The 17,489-nt window shown below is 43.9% G+C and overlaps 1 protein-coding gene across 16 annotated transcripts in view; it reads left to right on the forward strand.

Moving 5' to 3' along the window:
• Positions 1-17,489, forward strand: part of zmiz1a (zinc finger, MIZ-type containing 1a) — a 320,345-nt gene that overhangs the window by 69,772 nt on the left and 233,084 nt on the right. Inside the window, exon 1 of one of the 16 annotated variants that reach the window (XM_072583402.1) lies at positions 12,184-12,204. The exons of the other annotated variants lie outside the window; for them this stretch is intronic. The gene's annotated coding sequence lies outside the window, so the exon portion shown is untranslated. Of the gene's footprint in view, positions 1-12,183; positions 12,205-17,489 lie in introns of those variants that run through there. 16 annotated transcript variants of the gene reach the window in all.

Raw genomic sequence — 17,489 nt, forward strand, 5'->3', positions numbered from 1 at the left:
AGACAAACAAAGAGATTAGCTGGTTATCAATCTCATTGCTGTTTGTGGAATTTCTGCTGCTGGTAACACTGCTGCTTGCCTTGCCCATGTGAGACACTATACTTCAAAGCTGTCCTTTGTATATGAAGCACTCTGAGGCCTTTCTGAAAGGCGTGATAAGGCAAGGTCTTTTTCTTTTTCCCTTTCATGAACGCACTTAGTGGTTGGGATACTCCCACATCAAACATTTCTCTTTGGAGACGAAAGCTCTCACTGTTTGGAGATTGCACCTTGCCGTGCCAGGTTGCTTGAGTAGTGTTTTTGTTCACATTAAATCTGCCCAGAACAAACCCCCTGGAGTCGAGAAGTGGTGCAGTGGCCATGTTATTCATTGCAAAGAATTTGTACTTAAATATATTGAAATAATTCCTCAAAGAGGCCGTTTTATCATGTCCTGCTGGTCCATCACTGGTATCCTTTCTGGCCAGCTTCTGACTTCTTCAATGTACCCTTACATAAAGGTCTTTACCACCTCCCCCCTTTAGGTCATAAAGTTCAATGCTGCAATTTCACTCCCCTTCCTCCCCCCATATGTGGAGTTTGAACGTTGTCCCCGTGTCTGTCCCACAGGCCAGGAATGTGCAGATGAGGTGGGTTCGCCATGGGAAGGTCACTGTTATCGGGTGAGCCTGGGTCGGTGTGGACTCTGGGCTGAATGGCCTGCTACCACAATGAAGTGATTCTATTAGCTCGATAGCTTTTAGACTCTGGTGGCACCAAAGATATTTAAACCAAAGACTGCTTTAAATGCCAGACTCTGGAACTCTCTACATTTCACACTCCTCCACCTCTTTCACTGCTAAAACACATCTTTCTGGCCCCTCGGTTACCCTTTCTAATATCTCTTCATTCAGTGTTTCTTTTTGAGACACTGTCTGTTCCCAGCATATAAATGCATTTTAAAATACCTGTTTTTTTTTCATCCTGTTTTCCTCTGATTTCCTCTGAAACTTCTTGCACTGACTTACATGTATATCCTCCCCATGTTGGAGTAGGGACTGAGAATCATTTCCTGCTTTGAATGTGTTCTGTAATGCAAACACCAAACGCGTCGAATCTTTTTTTCTTCTTTGCTTCCATTCAGAGTGCTGCCTTGTAAAGCCCAGTCCTGGTGGCATGGCATCACCCCTTCCGTTGCTCAGCAGTGTATAAATTGAAAATAGAAACAGAAATTGTTGGAGAAGCTCAGCAGGTCAGACAGCATCTGTGGAGAGTTAACCTTTCAGGTTGAGTTACCCTTAGAGTTTGAAAAGTCTCTGTCCTGAGAGACGTGTGACTGGAGATTCTCATTGTGCACTCATGAGGACGTTCATGTGGCCTATAGTTAATCTGCTTTCTCCACAGCAATGCCTTGTCCAATTAGAGTCAACTTGCCAGCCAATCGGCATCCTTTTCTCCTGTAGTATAAACTGTGGTATTTGTTTGAAGTTTGGCATTCTTGTGCGTTTGTCCTGATGAGTAGAAGATGAGCAACTTTGGCCATATGTCTCTCGTTCTATCCAGTTATAAATTGCTATTGCCTGATTTCCTCCCTCCCTTTCCTGGTTTTCTTTCAGCACTATGCTGTGCGTCTTACTGCTTTAATTGAAGTGAAAGCTTAAGCCGGTGAGCATGCAAGCATTTGGCTTCCACACAGACCAGACTCACCTGTGTAGGTGCACTGTCACTTGGAAGTGCAGTGTCTAAAGTAACAGCGTTGAATATGTTCCCCAAGACATTATTTTCAAAGTCTGTAACAGTGATTGAGAAGTGACTGTCTCTTTTATCCCCCCGGGAGCCATGCTGTGCGAAGATTCACCTCGCATGTTAGACACAGCACTTGCCCTTTTGAAGTTGGCAGTGGCTGTTATTTTTTGGGTGGCGAGAGGAAGTGAGCCTTTTTGCAAGATTATTACAGTCAGAGCTTTCAGGATTCTAATAGCAAGTGGTGACAGCATTGGGTGTTTTCTGTAAAAAATAAAACAACACGTACTATTAAATATGAAGAAAAAAACCTGAGCTGAAAGCATATTGGAGTCTTCATTCCCAGGCATCACTCACTTGTTCCGACATTCTCTGCAGTATCCTGATTGTTCTTATTTTCGTTGGCGATTTCCTGCCTTGTGCTTCCTGAATGCTGACACCCTTCTGGAGACCATGTTTCTGAGCCACGTGCCTGGACTATTTTCTCAAGATCAGAGTGGTGCTGGAAAAGCAGAGCAGGTCAGGCAGCATCTGAGGAGCAGGAAAATCGATGTTTCGGGCTAAAGCCCGTCATCAGGAATCCCGCTCCTCGGAATGCTGCCTGACCTGCTGTGCTTTTCCAGCGCCATTCTAATCTTGACTCTAATCTCCAGCATCTGCAGTACCCACTTCTGCCTGGACTATTTTCTCATCTGGTGATGGGGTAAGAACGCAGAGGAGAGTTGACACTGCCTTCTGAGATGCTAGTATGTATCAGTCTTGTGTGAGTATCTTTGGAATAGATTTGAACCTTTTTTAATTCAATGGATATGGGTGATGCAGTTGAATCTCATTCTCCCTGAGAGGATTGGATGTGATTTGTTTGTGGAACTGAGTCACTTCTTAGATCACTGCAGAGGGCCGATAGGAGTCAGCCGTGTCGTGTGGGATTGGTGTTGGTGTGTGAGCAAGACCAGGTAAGAGTGTGGCTTCCTCCTTCCTTGAACAACATCAGTTGGTTCAAGTCTCTCCCACTGGTTATCTTTCTTTTCAGGACCAGCCTGTAAATAAAGTTACTGATTCAGTTTGCCATGCATGTTTATCTTCATTCGTTAACCATGACATGACTGGACCCTACCTTACCTGCAATACATTGCAATTTGGCATTCAGTTCCTCTTTGTCTCACTTGCTTCCAACGTAGCCATGGTCCCACGTCTACGTTCTGTCAGATCTCTCACCTTGTTCATTTCCCATATCAGGGTGCCTGCTGCATTTTCAAAGCACCCAGTTCTATGTAACCAAGACCCAAAACCAGAGTCACTTCCCTCTGAACATTAGTTGGCACTACAGGCTGGAATCTCTTGGTCACGTCACAAGGTCCTCGTGGGAATGCCAAGGTCGGCATTGTACCATAAGCTGAGGAAGAAGTCTCCGCGTTCTCCTCTTGCTGTGTTTCGGAGCTGCTGTCCCTTGCTCAACCTTGCCCAACCCTCCTACCCTTTCCTAGCCCAACCCCTCCACCCGACATTCCGAGCTCCAGTCCAACACACTGGATTTGAACATTCCTCTTCTCTGGACTTGCTGCCCCATCCCTTCCTCCTCTCCTAGCCCTGCAGTGACTATTGCCATTCCAGTCACTGACCAGGCAGTATCTCAGATTGCCCTTCCCAGCTGAAAGTAAAGAAGAAAACTCAACAGGCGGGAGGCACGAGAAGGTAGGACTGAAAACCAAAGCTAAAATGGGGAGAGTAATGAGTGCGAAAAGCAAATGGAAATAGCAAAAACAATGGCACATGCAAGACTTAGTCCTTAATTCTCCCCCGACCGTGATTCCTGTTGAAGGGCTTTTGCCTGAAACATCGATTCTCTTGTTCCTCATGCTTTTCCAGTGCCACACTCAACACACAAGACTTGAGAGAGGTAGACACAGCAAGAAACATTGAGAGTAGCAAATAGCCAAGCCTGTCTCCCAAATCCTTGGCCTGCACGCCAATCACACTTACTTCCCTTTTAATGCATTCCCGGTCCTGGGTTGTCAACAGCATTCCGACTCTTCTCCAAGTATTGTATTCTCCTCCTGACTGTGAGCAATCTCACGGGGTGTGTACTTGTTTGATATTTACAGAGTTATATTCAGTGGGTGTTTCCTGTAGGATTTACTCTTGCTATTCCAAGTGACCCCATAAAACAACACACCCTGTGACTCTGACAGCAAAGGCAGGGCAGGGGAGTGGGGTGGTGGATGATGGGGTGCACTGGGTGTATCTTATGTCCACTCCCGCTTTTCACACTTGCTCATGGCATGTGGTTGCCAGTGGCTGGGGCCATTCATCCCTTTAGAAGATGGTACTGAGCTGCCTTCTTGGACAGCTGTAGTCTGTGTGCTGTCAGGACACCCACAATGCTGAGAGGGAGGGGATTGCAGGATTTTGACCCAGTGGCACCGTAGGAATGGTGACCTCATTCCAAGTCAGGATGGTATGCTGTTTGCCGTCAGAGAGAAAATATAAGGCAAAAACAAAAGCCATACTTTCACGCTGTTCATTTTAAGTGATGACCTTGCCTTGCCATGAATTCCACCACAGCTGACACTCAACAAAGGTTTACAATACAAGCAGAAAGCAAGGTTAGTTGGCTGGATGGCTGGTTTGTATTGTAGAGTGACACCAACAGATTGGGTTCAATTCCACCTGCAGCTGAGGTGACCATGAAAGAGTCTCCTTCTCAACCTCTCTCCTCACCTGAGGTATGCTCACTCTCAGGTTAAACTCGCCACCAGTCGTCTCTCTCCTAATAAGAGAGCAGCCCAGTAGTCCTCTGGCACTATAATACAGAAAAAAAAAATCCATTGATGGTGGTCAATTTTGCTGCTTTGTTCTGCGTTTTCTGTAAATAACTTCATTTTCAAAGTCTTGTATCTTGATCTATCAGTCCTTAATGTCTTGTTTTGTCTATGCAGCTTGGTTACCAGGGCCTATCCAATGTATCAAAACCAATGAGCTACAGGCAAATTGTGCTTAATCCACTGCACTTTAATGTGGGATGTATGTGACACTCTTAATCTGTTATCTCAAATTGCTTTCACTATTGCCACGAGCAGCGACCGACCTCCAACCTTCCAATACTTCAACCACATGTTTTATATCTCAGAGACCGAGTCAGTATCATTCCACATATTCACAGTTCAAGTGGGCACAATATAAAAGATTTCACTCATCCAAAATTATGCTTTGACTGAAATTCTGCCAGCAACACACTCCTGACCAACACAATCTGATGTGGTGTGATTATTACAAGAATTCCTCACACAATAGGGGTGCATTATACTTTTCCTGTTTTGCCAGCACTGATCAATGGTAAATCATTTTTAGAAAGCTTGTTGATGGCTCTCAAGCAGACATGCTGACAGTATATTGACAATGCTGTCAGCATGTTGAACAGTTACATTGACAATCTGGTTTGTAGTAAAATAGCGGCTGTTAGTAAAATTACAGTGGCAAAGACCGAGACATAATGTGATGAATTTGTACTGTGCATGGTGGATTACTGTCGCAGCCCACTTATTACTTAAGAAAATGTCAATCACTGCCTTATGAGAGGTTTTCAATTTACAAGGTAATAGGAAAAGCATTTGTTTAAATGGGAAAATACACTAGAGCTTGAAGTTAATGGGCATTGTGGTCCTAACCTCCAATTTGGAGTTATACAGTATTTGCACCTTTTTTTTTGAATCGTTTAGCTTTATGGACCACAAGTGACCAAAATAACCACGGAAATGATAAATAAAATAATAATCTTGCTGGGAATCTCAAAAGGCTGCTGCAGAATGTCTTCACTTCGAGCAACGGAGAGTTTCACATGGAAAGCTTTTATAGCAAAACGTGGTGGCTGTTTTTCACCTTTGTCTGGATCCAAAACACAAAGGAATTCCGAAACACATGTTGTTGGACCACGTTCGAACATCAGGGGCTTAAAGATGAAGGCTTGGGATTTTTGGAAAGGAGACCGAAAAGCACCTCCAGGGCATGTTATGGCGCAATTTGCTTTGAATGTTTTCAAACTCTTTGAACATATTCAGCCCCTAAAACCACACGTCGTGTTTTCAAGCTTGTTATCACCCCCAGGGTGAAAGCACTTTCTTGCCCTTGCAATGGAAACGGTGCTGTGGCTCCTGGCTTCTGAGAAGGAAATGGACGACTCTGCCTCGACCAATTTACAGGCTGCTGCAGCAGAAATAATTTTAATAAGTAGCGATGTCTAGACGTGGAGCTCTCAACTTGGAGCCCCGGTGTGGCAGAGATTCAGCTGCTTGGACTGCGAAGATGTTTGCCATGAGGCCTGCTAGCCCAGAATCTCACCGCACAGAGAGAGAGGCCATTCAGAATCGTAGAATCGTAGTGGGCGGCATGGTGGCACAGTGGTTAGCACTGCTGCCTCACAGCGCCAGAGACCCGGGTTCAATTCCCGCCTCAGGCGACTGACTGTGTGGAGTTTGCACGTTCTCCCCGTGTCTGCGTGGGTTTCCTCCGGGTGCTCCGGTTTCCTCCCACAGTCCAAAGGTGTGCAGGTTAGTTGAATTGGCCATGCTAAATTGCCCTGTAGTGTTAGGTAAGGGGTAAATGTAGGGATATGGGTGGGTTGCGCTTCGGCGGGTCGGTGTGGGACTTGTTGGGCCGAAGGGCCTGTTTCCACACTGTAATGTAAATCTGTAAATCTAATCTAAAATCCCTACAGGATGGAAGCATGCCTTTCGGCCCATCGAGTCCACACCGACCCTCCGGACAGCATCCCACCCAGACACACCCCCTTAACCTATCCTTGTAACCCCACATTTCCCATGGCTAGTTCACCCAGGCTGTGCATCCCTGGACACTATGAGCAATCCAGCATGGCTGATTCACCCTAAGCTGCACATCTTTGGATTGTGGATGTCTATCATCTTATGAACAGGAACCTGACAGGTCTCCGAACGGGTGAAGGCTTTGTGATTCTTCTCCATTCTAGCTTGGCAGTGCTATGTAAAGCATTTCATTTATGCCCAAGTACTAAACAAGTCAATAATAATTTAGTCTTAGGGCCCCTACAGGATAGGTAAAACAATATAAAATGGAAATCAGAAATGGCAAGATGTTTTAAGATTACACATTTTATTAACAGTACTGACTGGAACAGGAAGCTCTTTACCTCTGATTTGTGACACAAAGCACTTGCTTCAGTTTTGTTTTACACCTGTTTTCTTGGATACTGTCTTACTGTCCTGCTTACTACCCTTGAGTCCGTTATCAATGATTGCAGCTTTCGAACTTCAAAACCCATGCGCACTAGCAAATCCTTCATCGCGGTTTCCTTGTTACGTAGGCTCAAGTAATTTGAAACCCGCGAGTACCATAAGTTCAGCCCCAATTTCAATCTTTGGGTGTCCAAACTACATCTTACGTCCCTGATCTGCAAACAAAGCATAAAACTAGTGCTGCTACAAGATACAAGAAAACCAGTGTTACTGTCCAGTGAGCAGATTTCCAACCCATTCTGGACGAACCTTTCCATTCCTAAGGTTTGCCGCCCAAGCTTCGTTAAAGATGGTCATAGAAGCACAATTATTAACTTCCAGGAAGGAGGCTATTCAGCCCATCAAGTTAATGTTGGCTTTTTGTAGAGCGGTCTGGTACCTCCCATTCCGTCTCTTTATTTCCCAGTCTCTTTACTGCTCCCTTTTCTCATGTGCCAATCCAATTCCTTGTGAACTCATTGATCCTTTCTTCTTCCACTGCCCTCATTGATAGTTCAATATCACTGTGTTCTTCTGCAAGTTCCCTCTGCATCTGTCCTTCTAAAATGTCCTCACCAGAGCTGGACACAGTACTCTAGTTGTGTCTTAACCAGTGTTTCACAGCATTATGTCCACCCATGGGCATTCCGGTATCCGGATGCAATTGGAGTCCGGTGAAGGTTGAATGGATTCTCTTTATTTTGTTCGGTATTTACAAAAAGAGCGATCCTGCGCACTTGGCGACATGTTGATTGATGGAGAAATGCGAGTGATGTGGACTGTGGAGCACTTGGGAATCCGAGTCATCAGGACCAAACGTCTGCTCAAATCTCTGATCTGTAACAGAAGGCGGATAATTACTTAGCTCGTGTGAGGCAGATGTTCCCAGATGTTCTGCGTTTTCATTTGACTTCTTCCATGGAAGGATAATTGTAAATTTGGCTGAAGAAGTTGTGTCATAACAGTTTGAAATTCTTTCACAAGTTTGTAGAGTATGAAGTTAAGCAGGCATACGGAGGTCAATAGGACAAACGTTCTCCCTTAGCAGAGAGATGAATAACCAGGGGGGAGTTTTAAGGTAAGGAGCAGGAAGGTTATAGTGGATTTAAGGAAATGTTTCTCACCCAGAAGGTGGTGGGTATGTGGGACCTAGTGCCTAAAAGAATTGAAGAGGCAGGAATCTTTGAAACATTTAAGAACTACTTAGACGAGCAGTTGAAATACCATAGTGTACAAGGCTACGCAGACCACGTTGCCAGAAAATGAGATTAAAGTAGATGAATGCTTGATGACGGTTTGCACATGACGGGCTGAATGGCCTTTTTCAATGCTGTAAAAGCTCGTTGATACCAGTAGCCACAGAACAAAGTGTTGGTCAGCTGCTGTGTTACCAGTATTTGACCCAATAAATTATCTGTTTTCATAATGGAATACATCAGCCATTCCTTGAATTATGCCAATCGTGTACAATGGCCCATGGAACTGAATAACCAAGATGGGAAAACCCTGTCTTTGTTGCACATTGTTAGAATTACCCCATCAATCTTGGGTTGAAATGAACGATGTAGAAATTTGTCTCAAATTCTGCTGACAGGAATTCCAAACAAAGTTGATTTGAAGCCAATGATTTCAACCACATGATTAGTTGAAGGCTGATTTCTATTTCAATTCATTCATCAGATGTGGGCATCATTGGCAAGGTCCAACATTTGATGTCCATCCCTGATTGACTGTGAGCAGGCAATGGTGAACTACTGTTTGGATCCTGGGCAATTCAGGTTACTGAATAAGTCAGATTTCCAGATTGCCATCTGGCTTGATGGATCATAGATTTTGTTTTGGTCTTAATGAGGTGCCCTCCTCTGAAACAAGGCACACAATTCTGCAGATTTGGTTATAACAATAAAAATCAAAGTTTTATTATGCGATAGAAATAAAATATGATAAACCAACCTATTTATATTTAACACGTATTTTCAGACTTTGAGTACAGAGTTTGTACAATTCCATTAATTCCGATAGCGCTCTTCAACAGTCGTCAAACACCAGAGAAAATTCGCTTCTCTATCACAAAAATTTAGCTGTAGCTTTAATTCCTAGTTTGGAAAATTTGATCACCTTCATACAGTAGAGTGTAGATTTTCTCAGCTTCAAATAACCTCTTTGGGAATTTAACTAAACACTTCTGGTCTGGAAATTTCCAACTAAACTTGTAACACCACTGTAACCTGTTTCTTGATAGTTCAGAACTATCATCCCTTCTCAGGAGCAATTGTTTTACACACCCAGCTTAGACTAAGGTTTCTACAAACTACCCAACCCAAAAAGGCTTTCTTCAAACTATGGGTGTTTTCTCCTAGGTTTTTAAAAAAAGGAATCTTCTATTTTAATGCATATTATTTCTTATAAACCCTCCAATGTAGACAAATTCCCATTATCCTCTAAGAACTATCTCTCATATTGGTCTTTTAAAAGAAATCACCATGGCTACAGAAATACTTACAAATTAATAATTGAATCCCTTCAGAGACGCATACCAAAACCCACATGCCACTACCTCAAATCCAATCTTTTAAAATAAATGTTATGAAAATATATATCGACCACACACACTTTGCATCACACTCCTAAAGCAAAAGTAAAGCACCAGAGCTGCCAGAGTTCTGAAATAAATACAAAGTGCTATAAAAAGTTGGCAGCCAGTGTGGAGAATAAATAGTTATTGTATTGAGTCCATTATGACTCTTCCTTGAATGTAACTGAGCTGAAATGAGACCATTTCAGATGGCATCTAAGAATTGACTGTCAAGGACTTGGAGTTATATGTAGGCCAGACCTAATGAGAGCAGTAGATTTTTCTTCCCTAAAGAATGTTAGTAAACCAGAGGACATTTTGTAACAATCCTGTACTTCCAGTTTTGACTCTAGCTTTTTATTTTGGAATAATTTACTCCAATCTATTTAAATTGTTCCACTTCGCTTGTTAGGATTTGATTTCTTTTCACTGGATCATTAACTAGACTTTCGATTACTAATCGACAACTGTAAGAACTAGAATCAGGATTGGGCAATTCAGGCCATCACAGAATCCCTATAGTGTGGAAGCAGACCATTCAGTCCGTCGGGTCCACACCAACCCTCTGCAGACCACCCACCCCAGCCCTGTAACCCTGCATTTTCCATGGTCAATCCTCTTGGCCTGTACATCCCTGGACTCTATGGGCAATCACCTAATCTGCACATCTTTAGACTGTGGGAGGAAACTAGAAGACCAGAGGGAACCCAAGCAGACATGGGGAGAATTGCAAACTCCACATAGTCGTCCGAAGGTGGGATCAAACCAGGGTGGCCTGTGCTATGAGGCAGCAGTGCTAACTACTGAGCCAATGTGCTGTCATTTGATATGATAATGGCTGATGTCATCTTGACCTAAACTCCATTTTCCTGCCCACTCTCCATAACTCTTCAACCCCTAGGTAATAAGAAATCTGTCCACGTCCTCCCCAAATTTACTCAGTGTCCCAGCCTCCGCAAGTCTCCAGGGTAGTGGATTTCACAGATTCATGGCCCTTCAAGAGAAGTAATTCCTACTGATGTCTATTTTAAATCTTCTTGTCCTGAAACTATGTCCTTTTGTACTAAATTGCCACACGTGAAGAAATGTTCCCACCCCCCCCCCCCCATTTAGCATCTTGTATAGATCTCTTGTTCTTGTGAACTTTAGCAAGTATAGGCTGAAACTACTTAATCATAACGCAATGCTACCATACCTCAGTCTGCCATGTTTACCTGCTTTACAGCAATGGTTCAGAAGTACACTGGAACATCACACATGCGTGTAAGGTGCTATATAAATGTACCTCTTTCTCCCTCCCCTGATTGTCCCTTGCCCCCTTTTGTTTCAGCCAGCATGTTTGCAGCTGCTGCCCTTTTGCAGCTGAAGACTCCTAGCAGGAAACTGACACAACAGGAACCAGTAGACCAGGTGTTGGCTTAAGGGTTCGTTATAATCAGTGTGGGTTAATCTGATTAGTTGATTTGCACCTTTTTTTATATATATAACGGCGGAGGTTGAAGATCAGCGCGGGTTCTTAGTGGGCTTTTTAATTAAAAATTTTAAATATTAAATATCAAAAGAATATTCCCTGAATTAAAGCGAGCTGTATCTATACCTGACGGGAGTGGGTGGAGGAGGGAGTGGAACAATCATATTAGTGTGTTGTAGTCTCTGGAATACTGTGCATGCAAGAGTGTAGTGTGGTGGCAAACAAGGAAATACTTTGAATGCAATTTCAGATTTAAAAAATTATAATTGATTCTTTTTTTTAAGATAAACCGTAGTAGATTGAAATATTGTCATACAATTATTGATTCCTCACACATCTTTACTTGACTGTATCCATTGTACTTGACTGGATTTTACGGAGTTGAGTTGTTTGGACTGAAAGCCTTTTTTACAAAAAAGCTGTAGTGTTTTATTGGTTAATTCGTGCTTCTGGATTGTTTTTTTAAGCAGGAAACATTGATTTGAATTAGCAGCAGACTGTACGGGGCAGCCTAGGGCTGGGGGAGGTGGGAATGCACGTCTAGTGAGTGAGCTAGCATGCTGTTGTGCTCAGGAATGGGCTACGTGAAGGAAAGATGGCATTTCATTTTTGTGGACATTTTTGATATGAATCTCTCGCCACTGGGTTCTCCAGTCGGCGGCCCCAGCTATTTCCAATTTCTGGCCGACTTCAATCAAAACGAGTTTGCTTAGCTGTTGAGCATTTGATCTCCAGACAGTGGCATTGTGCATGTTATGCCAGGGAAGCGTCGGGCTGTGTGAGATTGGCTTTTAATGGGTTTGAAGCAGGGCCTTTTGACAGAGCTGCAAATCAGTATCCTCTCTCATTTAACAAAGCAGCCCTGGGAAAGGTACTGAGGAAAGGGGGTGGGGGGAAGTGATGGCTCAAATTGCAAATGGTCCTGCTGTGTGCAGGGTGCTACTTACTCATGATGCGAGGGAGTCTGTCATTGCTGATGGATCAGCAGTTTCAGTGCCTGAAACAGGGGGGAGAAGGAATTTTTTTTCACTAACCTAATGCAGCAATTGAAACTAGTCGCAGGCGCAGTCCTTTATTGATGGGAGTGCTAGAGTTTCTTTCCCTGTCAGATTGCAGGAGGCCAAATTAAACCTCATTTAAATCAGGAATGCGATCGGACTGCCTCTTCTGTGGCTCCCCCTCTAAAGGTGAGTTGTAGATATTTTCATCCTTTTTGGAAGGAAGCAAGCCATGAGCCAGACAGACAGAGCTAAGCCCCCCTGGAAAGGTTCCAGTGCTCTTACAGTTGTGGGGCTTTGCAAGTGCCTATCACCCGTGGTGCTGTTGGTGGTGGTGCAATCGCCTTTAGAAATCCAAAGATGAGGCTTTATTAGTTAGTCACATATACCCCACCTGTCCTGTCCACACCATCAAAAGTGGTTGGTGGAAATGAACTAAACTTGTCGTCCATCAGCGGCTTTTTAAAAAAAGTTCTGATGCCCCTCCCATTAGGCAGCATCTCCTCTGTGGGCTGTGATTTGTTGGGAAAGTGACAGATGCAGTCCTGTTTGTCCACCCCTCTCTGTGGCATTGCACTGTCAGAAGCACCCTCAGAGGTAGTGTGTGTGTGTGTGTTATTCTGCTGCTAACACTGGGGCAGGTTTGTAGATCCACCTGTCAGTCATGGTGACAACTTTCCATTTCCTGGTGGGCTGGTCAAGTCGTTTAGGAGGGCTACGGGCATCATGACCCTGGTATGAATGTGCTGTCTTGCCTTCTTTTCATGAGACCTGCTGGAGTGCAACATAACATATGAATGACATACATAAAAGTGTGATGGAAAAGCAGCCACGCGTGGCTTTACTTCTTACACAATATTTGGACATTTGGAGTGACTCTTGTTTTACAAGGACCACATTGTCCAGTAGCCATTACCTGCTTTTGTATATTCTTCTGCCAAGGTTGAACTGCATCTCTGTTTTATTCAAGCTGTGTCTTTACATTCTCTATTCAAAGTCTTCACTTCTCTTTGGGCTACAGAAGAGAATCATGGCTGAGTTTGCCCGTTTCTTGTTTGTGATTAGTGTTTAGAGGCTGCAGATATTCTAATTCCGGAATTTATTTATTTATTCATGGGATGTGAGGCTTGCTGTTTAGGCCAGCATTTTTTTGCCCATCCCTAATTGCCCACAGGACAATTGTAATGCTGCAGGTCAGGAGTCACATAGAGATCAGACAAGTAAGGATGGCAGAGATTTCCTTCCCTAAAATAACATTAGTGAAGCAGATGGGTTTTTTTTTTCCCTGACAATTGACTGTGGTTATCTAGGTTTCCATTTTTTATTGAATTAAAATTTCTGTCATGGTAGATTTTGAAACCGTATCCACAGAACATTAGCTTTTGGTTCCAGATAATTTGTTCAATGAACTTAACCACTATGCCACAGTCTACTCTCATTTTTGAATCTTGTTCCTTTATACATTTCAAATGACTGGACGGGTTTCTTGCCACGTGATGTTAAATTTCTTGCACAGACTTCACCCGAGTATCTGCCGGACAAGCCATGCTATACGAAAAAGACTCTGCCAAGTATTTAAAATATTCAGGATGCAAGCAAAGTCTATTAATCTTTGACAGTAATTACATTGAAAGGACTTCTGCGGTTCAGTTTAAATGCTATCAATAATATTTGAGAAATTGTAGTTTGATGATATACAGAACTTTAAATATTGCTGAAAAGTCACATCTTTTATCAAAACCTTTAATCTTCCACTCATCAGGACAATTCACAAGAATACCAAAGTAAAGGGAACAGTAACAGTATAAATCAAAAACAAATTGCTGGAAGACCTCAGTTATGATGAAGGGTCACTGGACTCTCATCATTTACTCTGGCTTCATCCCACAGATGCTCCCACGGTTCCTCCAGCAATTTCTGTTTTTGTTTCAGATCGCCAACAACTGCAGTTCCGTGTTTTATTTTATATTACTGTAACGTATAAATATTGCTTTCGGTTCACATTAGCATTCTTGAGAAATGTCCTGATGAGTGTAAGATGAAAGCCTTTGATAAAATGTGCATCTTTTCTCAGCAACATTCACCTTCTGTACATCAGACCATCTGTACATCAAATATTCTTGTTTTCCCTTTCTTTCGGTATTTCTTGTGAATTGTCCTGATGTGTGTGAGACGAGAAACTTTGAGAAAATGTGTGTTTTTAAGCAATGCTCAATATTGAGGAGTCAGATAATTTTTTTCTGTTGCCCAGAGTGGGACAGGCTTTGAACATGCTTTTCACTCGAATGCCATTGCTTTTGGCCATTGTGTTTTGCCAGTTCTTGGCCAGGGTTTAAGATGCAAGTGCTCCATCCAGGAACAATTGGTAAACAACAGGATGAAATGTGTCCTGTTGCCCAATAGGAGGCTTTATCTCAATGAAGCATCTAATCCAAAGCAAGAGCTGATTGGGTTAGAAAGTGAGTGTGCTAAATTCTAATGGCAAACATGGGTGTGTGTGTGTGTGTGTGTGTGTGTGTGGCTTTTTTAATCTGGATCTAACTATTGAAAGCAAGATTGTTCCTTTGGTTGAGCTGAGATCTCCTCCACTCGGAAGCTGATGTGGAAGGTGCTGGAAGTCTGGAGATGACTGGCCCAGCTCACTAAGAGATAACTCCACTCCACGAGCAAACTTTCTGAAAGTGTTAGAAGGAAAAGACCAGCCAGTGCATCTAACCTGTCCTTTGTTGCTGAGGTGCCTTGACATTGGCTCCAGGGGTTGGTTAGTTGGGCAACTGCAGAGTGGCACCAACAGCATGGATTTAATTCTCACACTGGCTGAGGTCACCCTGAAGGTCCCACCACCTCAACCTCGCCCCTCTCCTGAGGTGACCCTCAGGTTAAACCAGCATTGGTCGTCCCTCTCCAATGACAGCAGTGCCAGGATGCTCTGGGACTGTGGTGCCTTGACCTTTTTACAGGGTCTCCCATTTGATGGCGAAGAAGTGGCGTTTTCCAGCCTCATAAGGAGATGTATCAACAGCCAATATTCAGTACAACCCACATTCCCCTCAGCACTGAAATATCCCATCTTCACATTACTTGTCATTTTTGTGTTATGTCAGGCAGCTAGGGATGGCCAATAAATGCCAGTGATACCAAAGTCAATAGTGTGAATAAAAAGAAGGATCAAGAGCCCATCAAGATATGATGTTTGAGGAGAACGTTTGTTTGAGTCTTAAGAGATGTTAATTGTTTTAATGGAGTAAGTTAGGAGAAACCGTTTCCACAGATTTTAGTCCATCAGCAACAGAACTGGAGATTGAGTTGTGGTGATCTAGAATGCGCTGAAAGGTGGCAGGCCAAGGATTGAGTTTCATGGGAAGAATGGGTTAAACATTTGCAAAGATGGTAATAACTAGCTCATTCAAAGAAGGCTGGTACAGGCAGGTTGGCTGGAATGGCTTCCTTTTTGGGTGAATGTTGCATCGTCCATTTTGCCAATTGTCAAGTTGCTTTGCTTTTAGCAATGCTTTTGTGTACTGTCCACCAGTGCTCTGCGTTTCCTGGTGTCCCGAATCACGATTGTGACTTCGAATTTCTGGCTAGAGAGCGTTGTTGCTATTTGGGGGAAATTCGGATGTGCTGTAATGTCGAGTCTACACCTCTAGAGATGGTACTTTAGACCTCTGGAGCCCCAGATTATCTGCGGTCCATCAAGCAGACCCTCAGCCAGGTGCATTGCATTGCCCTTGGTGGCTTGTGCTTTTTTTTGTTGAGTCGCACTCTTCGATAGCTGTGTGTGTCTCTCTCTTACGCTCCGGTTTCAGCCACCCCAGCATTGAGAGAGAGTGCTTTTTGTCTCTCCTCTGATGCTAATTGCCATGCTGTGTGCTGCTTTGTATGGGACCTGCCACAACACATGCACAAGGACAATCCAAACATGGCAGCGAGCAATCTTTGGCAAATGAGAGGTGTAAGTGTTATGTTTGTGGAGGTTGAGGAAAGGTTGTGTCCTGTCTGTTTTCATGAATTCATTACAAGCCTGCGTGTCCCACACTGGGTGATAAGGAAGATTTGTGAGCAAGATTTGCAATTCTCTTGACTTCAAAGTTATAAATCAAATTTAACTCCTAAATAACACTCTGCCATTTTGGTAGTATTTCCTGCTTACAATCAGATTCAAACCATCAAATGCAGCTCAGTTTCAATTTTGAGTTTCTTAGCTTATGGGGATGCCATGGAGAGTCTGTGTCGTGAAGAGGCCATTTTTATCGATGTAGATTTGTTTCACCATAGAATCACCCATGCCTTTAAAGTCAGGCAATTATGTGTCCTCTGACCCCCAGTTATTTTCCTTCCAGGTAGTTCCAGCAAGCGGGCCCCCACCCTATTAGGTTAAGGTTTCTCATTGGCTGTGTTTGACAGAGGTTTTTTTGTGTCTCATTTGTTTGAGTCATGAAGAAGAGGCTAAAGGTCATCTCCATTGTGCGGTTTGTACTGCCTGCTTATTCAGAGCTCCTTTGTCGCACTAACTGAGCTGTGTTTTTCTTGAATCATACACCCTTTTATGTTTTAAGTTTATACTCTTCCCTCCACCTCCTCCCTCCTCCCCCCCCCCCCCCCCCGCCACCTCCACCCCATCCTCCTGCCCCCCCAAACAAAAACCTTCCCAATTCAAGATTAAGCTTGTATCTTACAATAGCCCCAGTCTCACCAACGTTGCTGTCTTTTCCTACAGGCACTTTCCCCTCCTTTTGTGTTCTGTCTGATTCACTGGGGGGGGGGGGGGTGGAAACAGGGGGGTCAGATGGTCAATGAAATGAGAGGCACACAGGCGAGGCTGTGGAAATAGATTGCCTGTCCACGTTGTTTTGTTTGTCCTTGCTTTTGTGCAGAGAACATTCTGATGTGCATGCCCACCCTCTTTTCTCCCCCCCCCCCACTTTAATTCACCTCAGAAACCTTCTCCAACCTCACCTCCCCCCCCCCCCCCCCACACACACACACACCCCAATCAAATAACAAGCCCAAACCCTCCATCCCCCAGATGAAAATCACGGAGTGATTGCTGTTGGGCCGAACGTGTTGGCAGTGTAAAAGTTTGCTGTCTGGATTAAATGTAAGGCCGTGTCTAAAATGAGCAGCTACTCACTGGAAACCAGCTAAGGCCCCAGAGTGGACTGCATAATAAAGTTGGGGGGGTGGGTGGGTGGGGGGGGCAGAGGTTGAGAGAGATAGAGCCATCTCTAACCTAAAAGGAGCAGCTTTCATAATGCACAGCCCATTTAATCCGAGCAATTTAAGGAAGATCACCCAGTGCAACTTTCTGGCTTTCTCCTGTATTTGTCTGTTAACCCACCAGTCTCTCCTCCTAACAGCTCTTGCTTGTTGAGGTAGTTGCTTTCACTCCTGCCCTTTGTTGTCTGACTGCCGACGGTTTTGTTTCTGTGGAGAATGGGGGGGCGGGGGAGGGGGGGAGAGAAGGGTTGTGT

This window comes from Chiloscyllium punctatum, chromosome 13 (assembly GCF_047496795.1).
Source record: "Chiloscyllium punctatum isolate Juve2018m chromosome 13, sChiPun1.3, whole genome shotgun sequence".
Taxonomy (NCBI): domain Eukaryota; kingdom Metazoa; phylum Chordata; class Chondrichthyes; order Orectolobiformes; family Hemiscylliidae; genus Chiloscyllium; species Chiloscyllium punctatum.